The sequence below is a fragment of the Syngnathoides biaculeatus genome, chromosome 4 (genome assembly GCF_019802595.1).
Source record: "Syngnathoides biaculeatus isolate LvHL_M chromosome 4, ASM1980259v1, whole genome shotgun sequence".
NCBI classification, from domain to species: Eukaryota; Metazoa; Chordata; class Actinopteri; order Syngnathiformes; family Syngnathidae; genus Syngnathoides; species Syngnathoides biaculeatus.
Genome location: NC_084643.1, coordinates 28175564 through 28190072, shown reverse-complemented (window position 1 = coordinate 28190072; position 14509 = coordinate 28175564). Strand labels below are relative to the sequence as shown.

The 14509-nt window shown below is 42.1% G+C and overlaps 1 long non-coding RNA gene across 1 annotated transcript in view; it reads left to right on the top strand.

The window, feature by feature from the left end:
* Positions 1 to 12024: 12024 nt before the first annotated feature.
* Positions 12025 to 14509, top strand: part of LOC133498844 (uncharacterized) — a 28081-nt gene continuing 25596 nt past the window's right edge. The window contains exon 1 of the long non-coding RNA XR_009794479.1: positions 12025 to 12170. This is a non-coding gene — a long non-coding RNA (uncharacterized LOC133498844). The remainder of the gene's footprint in view (positions 12171 to 14509) is intronic.

Sequence of the window (14509 nt, the reverse complement as noted above, 5' to 3'; positions counted from 1 at the left end):
ACATCTACCGTCAAAAGTGTGTGTTCAGATTTTATTACGGGATATCTAGGAAGTAAAATTGTCAGGAGGGCGTCAAACTTGTGTGTCAAACATCTCAGCATCAGCCTCTTGATGACTCTTTAGGGGCGCCTGCAGTGGGGCGGCTGACCACTCGTGCTGAGCCACGCACGACACACGACACGACCTAGGATGTAGCCATCAGCAAGTTTGAGTGCAAACTTCGAGAAGACTTCTTCCAAGACGACAAAAGGGGAAGCTGGAATGCCAGGTAAGAGCTCATACTTGCGTCTTATTATTTGTGCAGCCTACAGGACAGACGTGATTGATGTCTTGACTCCTATAGAGTCGTAAATTTGTGTTACCAAGTTGCGTCACTGGAGTCCTATCAAACGCTGACTTTTAATACGACGCCTTGCATTATTTCAATCGCTTCTGATGTCACTTTTCAGTCGCCATTGTTACGGCAACTGCTTGCTCATATGCGCCCAACCTGACGATTCATTGCTCATTTACATCATTTAAAAACTGTGTCTTCTATTATCACTACTGTCTCAATATCATCGACTGCATTTTTTAAAGTAATTTCCCAACATTTAAAATTTGCAGCAATAATTATGGCATGTTGATAAATAAATATCGGTAAATGAGTTTGTGTACGTCAATCATAATGGCGATAGATACAATACAACAGAACGATTAATGCATTGCAATAATTATCCATTCATATTGAAATTACTAATACCGTCGGATAATGTTGCTGCTTGTAGTCGTCGTCTCATTAAAAAAATGAGGGGGAAAAAATGAAAAATGCGTTTCCGCGCATGCAGGAGCAGTGCCTCATCGTCCAGATCGCCTCCTCTTCGTTGTGGTACAAAAACAAAAACAAAAACAAACTCAAAAGACCTTATAAAAGGACAAACATTTGTCCGTCTGCGGCCCCGCAGGTACACGCACACTGACAGTGTAGTACGAGCTGCATTTACATATTCGGATGCGCTAATTGCCTTCGTGTATTTAAATATAGCTGCACGTCGACGTCACAGGACGTGCACGCGCAACCTAACTCCATCATGAATCAATTAGAAACGGGGGGAGGGCTTTCATTCTGGCAATCGTTATCATCATGATGGAACACATCTGCCATAATATGACGTGGGGAAATAAAAAGTAATTTGGGCCATCTATTATTACTGTAGGAATCTAATAATACCAATATTTTGGTTTAAATTTCCACAATAATTATTACATGTAAAAAAAAAATCCTTGTTCCCGCTGATACTTCTTAACGCTTCAGCCTTGAATTTTATACCGTTTCAAAGTTCTCCTATTTGAAAGCATTGAGCTCCACTTGAAAGGGTGCGTTTCCTTTAGCTCTTCTGCATGTGGATCAGTATCCTAGTGGCGCACACTCGCTGGGTTCAGTTCACACTCAGTGGCGGTGTAAATATGAGCGTGACTTAATGTTTGTCTCTATGTGTTCTGTGATTGACTGGCGACCAGTCCAGGGTGTCGTCCGAATTTCACCCTGAAAGTTATGAGCGGTCTCCAAAATGTGCACTGGCTATTTGCTTATTGTGATGCAGCGTTAAGGGAAACTTTTTTTTTTTTTCAACAAAACAACTCAGGGGGACTTTTGGGGATTTCTGAGCGCGTCCTCTGACAGTAGGATGGACTTTTTGCAGCCTTCCCTTAACCCCCCCCCCCACCACCACCACCACCACCACCACCCCTCCATCATCATCGCCATCATCCGACCCTGTCACCAACCAATTGACAGTAAACTCCGCACGCACTTTTTCTATTTGATGGCAGTATGGGAAAGTTGTCTCCTGCACTCCCCCCACCACCCCCAACCTCCTCCCTTATCCACCCACCCCCACCACCACCACCTCCGTCTATCATGTGCTCGGGATATGATCACACTGTGCTCAGAGCGGCTGCAGCATGCATCAAATGCTGGTTATTCCACAAGGTGCATGCGGTTTCCACTCCCCAACCCTATCCCCTCCATCTCTCTCTATGTCTTCTTCATAGTTTTTTATAATAATTATTATTTTGAACGGGATATCTGAGGCGATAGAGTTTGACGACGAGACGACTCGGACCACTCACTTCATTTGACTCACCTTTGTAGGAAGTAAGTGCAACTTTTAAACCTCGATCTTGAAAAGAAAAGTTTTACAATAGAACTGTGTGGGGAGGTGTATGAAACGACGTCCGGGTGTTGGGTGATAGTATTAAGTTTTTGGTTGTAATTGTCATTTTGCTCCACGTCTATATCGCAGCAGCTTGTGTGTCATTGCTGAAACGAACATTTTGTACTGCGAGCCGCTTCACGTGACATCATTTCACCCAAAATAACAAATGATTCTTGTTAACTTTGTAAAACGAGCAGTTTTCAATTCAGATGGGTGTGAATTTAAATTTAAAAAATAAGCGATGCATTTAATTTGATTGTAGCCTTCGTGGAGATTTAGGGGATGATCCAATGGCATAAATCTTCCCGAGATGAGACAAAACCTAAAAGTTCAACTTGCAACGTCACCACACTCCCGTTATTTATTTATTCAATGTCATAAAGGAGCCTGTCATTTGCGTCTACAGTTTCCTATTCAATATATTTTTTCAATCAAAAAAAAGTCATCAAACACGAGTCGCATTTAATTGTTCATAATGAAGCGTTGTGATGACGTGCTGTCTGTTCGTGTGTGTATTCGCGCGGTCGCGGTAGGCCTGTTGTGAAGCCTTAATGAAGAGGCCTTCTAATTTCAGCCTTACACTTTACAATCTGAAGGTGACATAGTCGTTTTGTGTCAAGGTTTAAATACGAAGGAAAAAGTGCGTGAGTTTATCTGAGCTTTTTTTTTTTTTTTTGTGGGGAGGAGGGGTATGCTCGGGTTTTGTATACTTGCTCTATAGAAGGTGCAAAATTGTGGTGGAAAATACGTAACTTTGCAAGAGAATGTAAAGAGAGACTATTGCGCTTGTCACGTGTTTTAGTTAATGAACACAGGCAGCGTGCATGATTATTATTTGAGTCATTTACACCTGCCGATTTAGCCCCGCCCACCACTGACACTGAGACCCCCTTTGGAAAGTGGATTGACAAACAAGAATCCGTTTGTTCCCGACAAATTACCATACTATGTTATTCGTTTATGACGTGTTTTCGTCAAGAAAGATTTGCAGGTGCCGCGAATTGAACGATGATAGTATTCCATATGTATTGTCAGACGTTCGGTCAACTACTTACACTTGTGTACGCGGGCAATGAGTAACACACGGACACGCTTAAGGAGGCGACGGTGCCATTGTAGTCCACGCTGCGGATGCGCGAAGAAATCGGAGTCGAGAAGGATTTTGACGCATAATACAGCAAGCGAGTGCGTAGCATTTCTTTTGTAAAAGCAGCCTACACAGTCGCAGGATATGCTGCTTCCCCTTCGGATGGTCTTTTTTTTAAGCGCGTATATCCTCCGCTCAAACGCAGTGCAGCCGCTCTAAGGATGAGGTAAAATAAAAAGGTGGGGCGAAAAAACATTTTCGCAGCCGAGAAAGACGACGTGTACCGTGCAAGGCGGACTTTTTCCCTCCAGCGCGGATGTGTGCGCGGATTAGGTAGGGGAAGAGGATGATGATGATGACGATGAGGATGATGATGAGGAGGAGGGGGTGGTGGTGATTTTGATGTTTTTTTTTAATGACATCCCCGTGTATACGTGCTCGTGGTCCGAGGCCTTTGACCTCACCAGAGTTTGTTCATATTTTGCACCCCCCAATCAAGCTTTGGGTTTGGCCCCTCAACTTGTACACTTGTTAGGGGGAGCACGGCCACCGCTGTCTGCACAGTGGACCCTCCTCCGACTGCGTGCCTGCGATGCATCGGCTCTTTACCTTGGAGGTTCACGGACGATATGACCCTCAAAAGCAAGCTGGCGACTTCATAGTTCTAAATGTTTCCCGCGCTGTCGTTGCGCTTTCCACGGGAAAGCCGGATTTGCCCCCAAATCCTCACACCTTCCCTTCGTGTCGGTTCTCCTCTGGCCTCACAGGATATCTATGGCTGCTCCACAACGATTTAATAGAGGCGAACGAGTCTTTTGTGGGATTCGGGCTTATTTGCATTGTAGATGAGGGCCCCATGCAAGGATGACTGCACTCCATAGCCGGCCCGCTTCAAATCACTCATATTGCTTCATGTCAAGTGATTGTAACATTTACATTGGGATTATATTTCTTTTTTTTCCTCCCCCCACCTTCTCATGGGGGAATTTTTGCATCCTGTGTAGTGACCACCAGTGACAAAAAAAATGGAATATAAAGCAGAATGTGATTTTCTAAAAGGATGTTCTTTCCGTGCTCAAATGAATTTGAATTCTAAGAGATGGAAAGTTGGAGACCAGAAGAGGAGGTGTGCATATGGATTATTGAAGAAGAATACGAAGTGGGTTGTTATCTTTGGTTATCTAGCTGTATGAGTGTTCTGCTCGTCATAAAGCTAGATAACCGAAAGTAAAAACCACTTCCAGACTCGTCGAGGACAAGCACCATTTATTCTTTCTGTCTCTCTTTTTAATTTACAGCCCTTAAAACATTTAAAAGTCTCTATATTATTCTAATGGTCCTTTGTATAACTGTGATGTTTAAAGAAATGTATTAACATTGGCATTCAATACCACATAGATTGCTTACACACACACACACACACACCACACACACACACACACACACACAAAACTATCCGACAGGTCACCTATCCCCAGGTTGATATTCATAGTTGAGTATTGTATTACATAAGGGAGTATTTAGTAGTGACGGTTATTGTGCGTGTGTATTTCTGCATGTTCTACTCAGGCCAGGAAACGGCGCTGGCATCCCAAAGCAAAGGCCTAGTAATTAGGATGTATGGGGGGGGGGCTGACAAAAAGTGGAGAGTTGGGGGCTTGGAGGGATGAGGGTCAGAGGGTGTGAGGAGGAGGGTGGTGGCACAAGAGGGGGAGAGTGGCTGTGTATGGGGGGCGTCGGGCCAACTTAATTGATTCCGTTAACCACAAGTGCAGGAGATGTGAACGGCTGGACGATCCCATTCCCACGCTCGGCGGGGGCAAGTGGCAATGCCATGACCGGGCCCAATATGACAGGGCCGTGGGGTTGGGTGGGGGAGTTGTCATGAAAAGATGTCAAGTGCACCCCACTCATCTGCATCCCCAAAGAAAGAGGGGAACGTGGAGTAGACTAACGGTCTTTGAACGCCTCACCCCTGTGCCAGTTGTATGCATAATGACGCGACCATTATCTTGGTCGCAGTCTTCGTGATTTTGAAAGAGTTATGCTGCATATGGTCCCACTCCAACAAACTGCATTTAGCACATGGGCATTTAAGTACACTACGCAATTTGAATGGGCTGACATGTCTTTATGTGTGTGCATTGTAGCAATTTGAACTTGGAGTCTTTTCACGGAGAGTCTACTTTCAGGCACATCACGTGTACACCTGCACATTATAATGAGAATCAATGCATTAACAAAATGAGCAAAATAATTATCATTTCAAACTCAAATATACGGTAAGAGTCTGTTTGAATGTTTTGCCCCTCTTATGTAGCAAAGTAAGTTTACCAAATCTGACTGGGCCACCCTTGGTTTCTCCATTAAGTTGATCTGAGCATTCCATTGAAATTGAAAAATTATATTGTTGGTGATTGTTGAACCATGTGCATGCTGGTGGGCACCTTTAACACACTTTGCTTCATGGCGAGTTATGAGAGATTAGATTGTGTCAATGATAACCCCTTTGTCAAGAGTCCATGTTATTTGATTCCTCCTCAAATCTGTGTGTAGATTTTCGAGTTCAACATATTTTACCTTTAAATGATTGAGACCAATTGGCTTAATTGGACCTTTACAGAGGTGTTCTCTTGCCATCTCCAAAAGCCTGAAAGAACATAAGAGGAAGTTGGCCTGAGCTGTTACAAGTAAAACAAGCCTTCTCGACACTGGTTAAACTTGAGCATAGCTTTATGAAAGGGACTAGTGTTTAAATTTGCGGGTATGGGTGTCTGTCTATTGTGGGTGGGTGGGGGGAGCGGAGGGGGGCAATCTATGTCAGTTCACAACTAGCTATAGCACTTGGCCTCTCACTGACTGCAGCAGGATTCTAATGTGTTTTCCCTCAAAATTCTGACTGTTTATCCTTTTAAAATTATTTGCACATTATTATCAGAGAAAAAAAGAACTGTGCCGCGTGTATATTTGATTTAAATCCTGTAAAGATTCTGAAGGATTCACCCCTGCAGATAGGAAAAGTAATTGAACGGCGAGGTGTATTGTTACCAGGAGGGAGCAGCATCACGTCTCGCACACTTGCACGATCAGACTCGCTCAGTATTCTTTGATTAGCTTTCATGAATTATCCTTGTGTTTTTTTTAACGCTGTTTTAAACTTTCTGTGATGGCATTACCTTCAGATTTTTACTGAATTTGGAAAAAACATGCCTTGTTACATAGGTGTTCCTGAAATATTGCTCGAAAGCCCCCACGTCATTTGTGTACATTTTTTAATTTGAATATGCGTGCAGAAAGGTGTCCCATGGCATGTTTGTCCACACGCTCCTGAATGCTAAACTCGTTGGTAATCACGTGACTTGATTGGTAAGAAGACCATAGTGACCGTGAAAGGTATTTTCAAAATTCACCTAACTGAAAACGAGCCCATTTTACATTTGAAACCTTCGTGTGTTTGCACCGTTCTTCTGCATTTTAGAAATGGTGATGCAATGTCTTCATAAAGTGAAACAGCCTTGGTTGAGTTTACTCTCCAAGCATATAAATAGTCTACATCTAGGTGATGGCTCTTCATTTGTTAATTATTAATGCAACCCCCTGCAATGTTTTTGCAAAGTTGTCATGGGCCAAATGGTTGCTCAAAGCAAGCTTTCAAAATGTCATCTTCATTTTGATCCAGCCAGTCAAAGTGACTTTATTCACAGTTGCGCCTATGTTTCCCCGACGGTCTGGAAGTAGTCGTCTGCATTTTGTGTCCACACTTTGCTGACCCAGGCCTCCTCAGATAGTGAGCCTGCATTACGTTGATGAAAGGGAACAATAGCTGTGTCTTTTTCAACAATGTCTGTCTGTCCGGGCTTAAGCTTGGTCTCTCACGGGTTTTCTATCCGTGCGTGTATGCGTGTGGCTCCTGGACATGAACTTGAACTTGAGACAGGCAGCCAGACACCATCTGTGCACCAGCGCTAATGAATTCAGTGTATTCATGACTGCCGAGCGAGCCTAGGCCACAGCCACCCATTGATGAGCACATGACCTCTATAGTCTTGAGTTTGCTCTTCATCACTAATAGAATTCAACAATAGCAGCTGCTAGTAAGGGGACTTTGCTTGTCTGCGAGGGGAAAAAAGGGGTAAGTGTGTGTTTAGCGGGAGAACTTTGTATATGTCTGCCTGTGCTTCCCACTCATCTTTGTCATTTTACAAAGTCGTTGACATGCACTCTCGCCAATCCTGCACATGCAGTGACTCCGAGCGCTATTAAAAGCACTGGCCTACTCTTTATTGGCAGCGCCGTGTTGAATTTACTGCCCTAATAATTGAAAGGGCTTCTTGTTTCCCCTGGAAGAAGGGTAGTAAGTGAATGAGGCATAAACCTTAAACAAGCCGGCACAATGTGAATTCCTGCAGGCCCTCCTCATCCTCCTCTTCCTCCCGCTCAGGCATCTGTCACAATCACAGTCGCACATGCGCATGCGTACACACAATAAGGCTTTTCCCTCTGGTTGGTGTCGCCACGGCAACGGTAGGTGAGATCAACGTGCGCATGGCAGCATCAGCCCCTGCCAATGCTGGCGAGATTCCTGCTCTGTATATGTGTGTGGGCGTGTTGAATGCTGTCAGCATCAAACCAGAATGCCACCTCCTCTCCATTGTCTGAATGGAGATGCAGAATCATATTTACGTACCTCGACTATGCTCGACTTTCATAATGAGTTAAGACCACGGTATTCTGGGCTTCTTGTTCTATACTATATATACTAGTAAGTGAGGCAGATCGCTCAAAAGGCATCCCGCGTGGTTTCAGTAGCAATCAAAAGGGCTCTTTTTGACCTCATAACATTTGCATGCGCCAGTCCTACTTTCCAATAAGCCGTTGAGAAATGCGGCAGCGCTCAGGCCATTTTTAATGACATCATGTATGGCCACTTGAGCATCTTCTTTTGAGCAGCAGGCATGCTGTGCTCTGCCATGCTGTACGGTCCTCCTCCTGATAGCTGACGTGTTCAGTCCTTTTGTCTCTCTGCTGTCAAAGATCTATTTCACACTTTTTGGGTTGTCATTAGGTTGTGGTTTTGATGTGGTGAAAGATTTGTTGAATAAGCTTGGTCAACTCAGAAGAAACCTCTAATTTGTACTCAGGATGCGTAAAATAATTCACAATAAGATGTCTGATTTAGTATTCACAACGGAGCAAAGCGTAGAACGTAAGCCATAGTTAATTTGTTAGAATTGGAATAATCATTAAAAAAAATACCATGAGTTTACCGCTAGAATAGTACACGATACCAACAATTTGAACATGTGAGGCTCTTTGTTTTTGACTCTCCATCATGCTCTGCTGTAGGAGGCAAAATAGTTTCCATAAACAGAAATCCAACAAATAACATTCAATACAGAAATGGTCGTAAAAATATTTTTAAATGAATCTGTTTTATTGTCCCGATCTTCACTAGCTGCAGCCTTAGGCACACCAAACCCACATTATGAGACCCAATATTATAGCTGTTTCCCCCCAAATTAAAAAAAAAATCTGCACAAAAGCGATGTCACATGCACAATCACACAGTGCTCATAAAAATACTCTTTTTACACTCCAGCTCCAAAGCTGACTGCCATGCATGGCCTCTTGGATATCTGTGCTCCACTGACTTTTGATTATGCAAATACTATGCCATATAAATAAATTAGTATAATTGCGCCTTGAAAAATGCTTTCAATCGTCTGTGCAGATGAAAGAGTGTAAATAATATATATGATGTGCCACTGCATTATTCATCCTCGACTAATTACAAAACAGTGGAGCATACACTCCCAAAATTCTATACACCGAATGTTTTCACCACACATGCTCTCAGCACGTACGCTCACAATCAGTCCATCCCCAAATCCATTTATTGTACGTTCGTGAAGAGCAGTCTTCAACATTTGAAAATACGAAATGAGCTCCTCTCTACTTATTATTATTATTATTATGAAGAGGGAGAAACATGTTCTGCCTTCTTTTTTATAACGTATTGGTTTTCTGAGGAATTCTAACAGAAGCATAATAAACGCTGCACCGGCCAGCACAAGTGCAAAACATCCTCTCTATGAGGCCTGGTTACATTTGGCATGAAGCAAAGCATTTGAAAAATATATGATGCTGTTCACCATTTAAATTATACGGGTGTTCAGACTGGAGGGCCAGTAGCAGTGCTTATAGAATAGTGAGCAGGAGTTGCTACGCTCGCATTAGCATCTGGCCCTTTTATGTAAATTTGATGAGAAAGGAGTCATGCATACACACCCGGGCAGGGGTATATTCACCTTAATATCCTTATTAGAGAGCTGCGAATTAAATATTTATAATGGAGGGCTCGGGGTTAGGATGGAAGGGGGGCCTGTCCTGTGTTGTCGTGCGAAGTCTAGCCGGAGGAAGGAAGCAACGGGGACTGTGAGGAGGAGCTTGGCTTTCTCTACGCGCTGCCTCAAGGTGCCACCATCTTAAGGCGTTTGGCAGGAGTGCGCGCAAGGAGGGTAGACCTAAAATGTCCGCTGGCATAGACCCACGCTTGCATACGCATTAGAGCATTCAGATTTCCTATTGACAGCAAGGTGGCGGTCTGAAAAGTCACGTATTCAATTAGAGCGGTCCAGCACTATGCATGATGAGCATTTCATTTGCATGGATTAATGTCCCCGATTACTGTCACCTCCAAGATGCCAGTGTTTCATTTGCAAGCCATTTATTAGTCGCAGCTTGCTAAGATAAGCGCTGCTTCTGGGGAATTTCAAACCTTCACCAAACCTTTTGCAGGTTTGTCTTTATGAGTCGAAAAATGGTTTTTTTTTGGGTGTGTATGAGAACAATCCTTCTTACAAGTGTAGTTGTATTATGAACTATAAATATTATGTATGTATTTTCATTAACAGTATTACATGGTGACAGTATTACACAAACGTAAATTTACCCTCTACTTATTCACCGTCTTACAGTGCAACACACACACACGGAGGCCGTCCTCTCCTATCCGTTAATGGCCATAAAATAAAACTGCACACATATATACAGACATACACGCAGATATACGTATGTATATGGCACGAGCGCACATGAATATATGTGGTAAAAACTCACATGGCGCTGAGATACAGCATTAGCATTTTCTTTCATCCTGAAGTGCTCCTTAGGCAACACAAGAAGAAGAATGTGCGGCAAGTTATTCTGCACGAATTGTACCGTATGACGTGTCTATTTTGCAGGCACACACATAAACACGAGACCCATCATACATTGAGCGCATACTTTTTATCTATTCTGAGGATTACATGTCTCCGTTGACGTCGCTGTGTTACTTTTCTTTGGACCTTAACATGTAAGATTAAGTGGAAGTCAGAGTATGATTGTGTGTTCACGTCATTTGCATGTTTTGCATGCACATTATCATTGTGACACTCCCCCTCTGCCACGATGATGAGTGGTACAAGCGTGATGCCAACAAAGAGACAATAATTAAACGGCTGCCTGTGTGAGCCGAGCACTCGCTAATGGATTGTTACCGGGAAGCAAATGAGACAGGCGGCACGGGAGGGGGAGCAGCGTGTCAAAGTGGAGCTGGACTTATACGAACAATGAAAGACCGAAGGCCACCTTCCATCTACGAATAATAGTCCCAGCATGTGTTTAGCCTTTGTTTAGTTTCCTATTCTATGTATTTACGAGCTATAAATTTGAAAGCAAATTTGTCAGTTTTAACATCCTATAGGCAGCCTCATGCTGATGTCTTCTTGGAATCATAAGTGGACTTGACGCGGTGAGGGCCATGGTGGCCAACACCCCCGTAAATAGCGTAGGCTAAAGAGTGAATCAGGTGCATGAAATGGGGTGGGGGTGAGGGGGGGATGGGTTGAAACATGCCACACAACCCGCAAAGGAGAGAAAATGGAGGGAATGCAGGGTGGAAGTGCGATATGGTTCCCCTAAAGCCATGCCGTAGGGCTACACACAAAAACACACACACATTCACACACACTGAGAGGTCAGCCCACAAGTAGAACATTCCACTGGGGAATGAGAAGAATATGTTCCAGATAAAGATAGCTGCCACTAAGTGTGTCATTTATTGCGTTGTTTGGTCTTTGCAGTTTATAATTTTCTCGTTTTCTTTCTCTCAGGGTTATTTTTAACCCAAGTCTGTATCTCATGATCTATAATATATACATATGCTTCATTGCAAAATTTCCGTATATATTCTGTCAACACGGCAATATAATATACAGTCCCTTAAAAACAATCATTTGTATTTAAAAAAATAGAACCAACCAAAAAATTTCATTTTTTAATGACTACCAGCTTCATCTATATTCAAAGTAAAAGTATAGTAATATAAGCTTAACAGCATTAATATAATACTGATATTGCAATTGGAAAAATGATAACATTGTCATTTCCACGGTGATCACCTCATCTAATTGTCTACAAAATTTGGCCAAGAAGCCAGAGTCCCTCCGTTTGTGTTAAAATTAGCATGTGTTGACCATTTTATAATTCAGCTACTATGTTAGCATATGGCTTTTTTAGCTTCTGGCCATGTCCTTATTTCTTAATTAGTTTATCTAGAAGTGTCCCATTACATTTTACACCTGTAATGAGAGCTCATGGGCCCGATGTACACATGGATCAAGTTCGATTTAACATTTTGAGGCATGAAAATCTGTACCTCACATGACCTTTTATTTCTTGAACTTAATTGACATTTGACACTTGTTGGAAACGTTTCCTCTAGTTAAACATCCTCTTTCATTGCTGCAGTGATGAAGAACTGGAGCTACGCAGGAGACCACATGGAGGGAAGATATTGACATTTGACGTTTGGGATTTTCTTTTCACCGGACCTGTCTGAGGTAAGCTACTGTAACATCCAAAATTTTGAAATAACCAGACAGTACCAAGGGAATTATGTTGTATGTGGTAAACAAATTTTTAATCAAAACATTTATTTTTCAAGCCACACATGATGGGGAATTATAATCCTACTTCATATTTCATGAAAGATGTTGCAATGGCAACAATAAATGTAACAATGAAATGAAAATATGTAAATGCATTAAAGAGCAAGTTCGTGTCAGCGTCCCACACACGTTTACTTGTCCAAACACACACACACACACCACACACACACACACACACACGCGTGCACAAAAATAGGTAAACACACAATGTGAATGTGTCGAAGTGATTTAAAAACCCCGCTGTGCAAATCCACGCGGTAACGCTAATTGGTCTCATTTATGTCCCATGGAGGACATACTTGGTTTTTAATTAGGCCTGTCCTTCCCTTCTTTATTACACGTTAATTTTTGATGTCACTGAAGAGAGACACATCATTTTAAATAGTCAATCTTGTCCGCAGATGAGAAAGGTTGATTCGTTCATAGCGGTGGCTAATTTAGACCAAGGAGAGGTCGAGATTGTGTTAAAGCAAAGTGAGCGAGTATGAATAAAATAGACAGACTGGTTACAACATTGTGTACACTTACAAAGTTGAATCAAATACAACAGAAAAGCTGTATCAAAAATTCAATTACAATTCATTGTTTCCAATGCTAGGGATCAATTAATTCCATGATTATCGTGGTTCTAGTGTACAGTGGTTTGTCGCTTCACTACATAGGCATGTCAATCATCACAATAAATTTTAACATGCATAGTCAGATACTGTTGAATTGATATTCATCAATGTGGTAATCAAAAGTTCACAGCGTGTTATGAAGAGTCACAATTTCAACACATGTGGACCTCAAAATGACATTTGGTTGACAGGGTAGGGCCCTATCACATGTATAAAGCATGCATACTCAAAATATCAAAGAGAGGTGACGACCTCAATAAAACAAGCTGATCATTTTGAGTATAGTAAATATCACACACATACAGTAAATTGTACGATTGATTTTCTTAAAACAATAGCTGGCCATCAGAATTTCCTGCCATCTTGGAGCCATCAAACAGTAACTTTAATAGATTGAACATCCATCCATCCATCTTCATAGCTGCTTATCCTCATAAGGGTCACAGGAGTGCTGCAGCCAACCCAGCAATCAATGAGCAGGAGGCAGGGTACACCCTGAACTGGTTGCCAGTCAGTCAATACGATTGCATACTGCACATCCATATGCAATGGGCAATAACATACATACATACATACATACATACATACATGCATATGCAATACAACATCGACACATCAATTACATGCAAAGAAACATGCACTAAACGATCCGCAGCTATATTTCCCCCATTCTGTTATTTTACTATGAGCACACAACTGTAGATTTTGTGAAAACGTTCAATTAAAGCAGCTACAACGGCGGTTAACAAACACGATCGTAAAATCCAAGCAGATTTCGGCAGACTGTAAAACTGTGCAGGGGGGGGGGGGTTCTTGTGCATCACCGCAGAACAAAGGATATGCACATTGTGAAATCATGCAAATGAATGCAAATCACTAGCACCAAGGAATAGCAAGGGGGAGGATTTCGCACACGCAGAGGGGGATGCCTGTGACTTTGTACACAAAGTGTAGGACAAACAAACCGACAGTGTGTGCACATATATATATATATTATATATATATATATATATATATATATATATATATATATATATATGTATAAATACACACACACACAAACATACATACTGTGTATACAGTATATTACTGGAATTTTGTCTCATGCTCTGTGAATATTAATACAACATTTTAAAAAAACCATACGAACCTGCTTTCATCAGTCTATCTGGCTCTCTAAATATCACTTTACATTTGTTACGGATAATGCACCTTAATTTTTAGAAGTCACAATACAGCATTGTTGCTCTGTGTAAAGTGAATGTTATTACAAATGTTTTACCCATCTTGATCTTGTAGATAATTTCTCAAGGTTGGCCATTGACTTCAATTAGATATAATCCTCCATAGTTTTTGCCATTAAAGGAATGTCCTCTTCTCTGCATCATCGCGACACAATAAACAGTAGTTGATATTTGGAGAACTGCACCTATCCATTTCCAAGACATCCTCCAGAGCCGCACTTAAAATACGGTTGCTGGGTGAACGGGGGCACAGTCACATGCAAGATACAGGTAATTGTGTGTGCGTCTAATGAAGTGTCTATTGCGACAGGAGCTGGCTGTTCGGAGCTCTCGCTGTGTGTTGTTCCTTGTACATGTGCTGTAAACT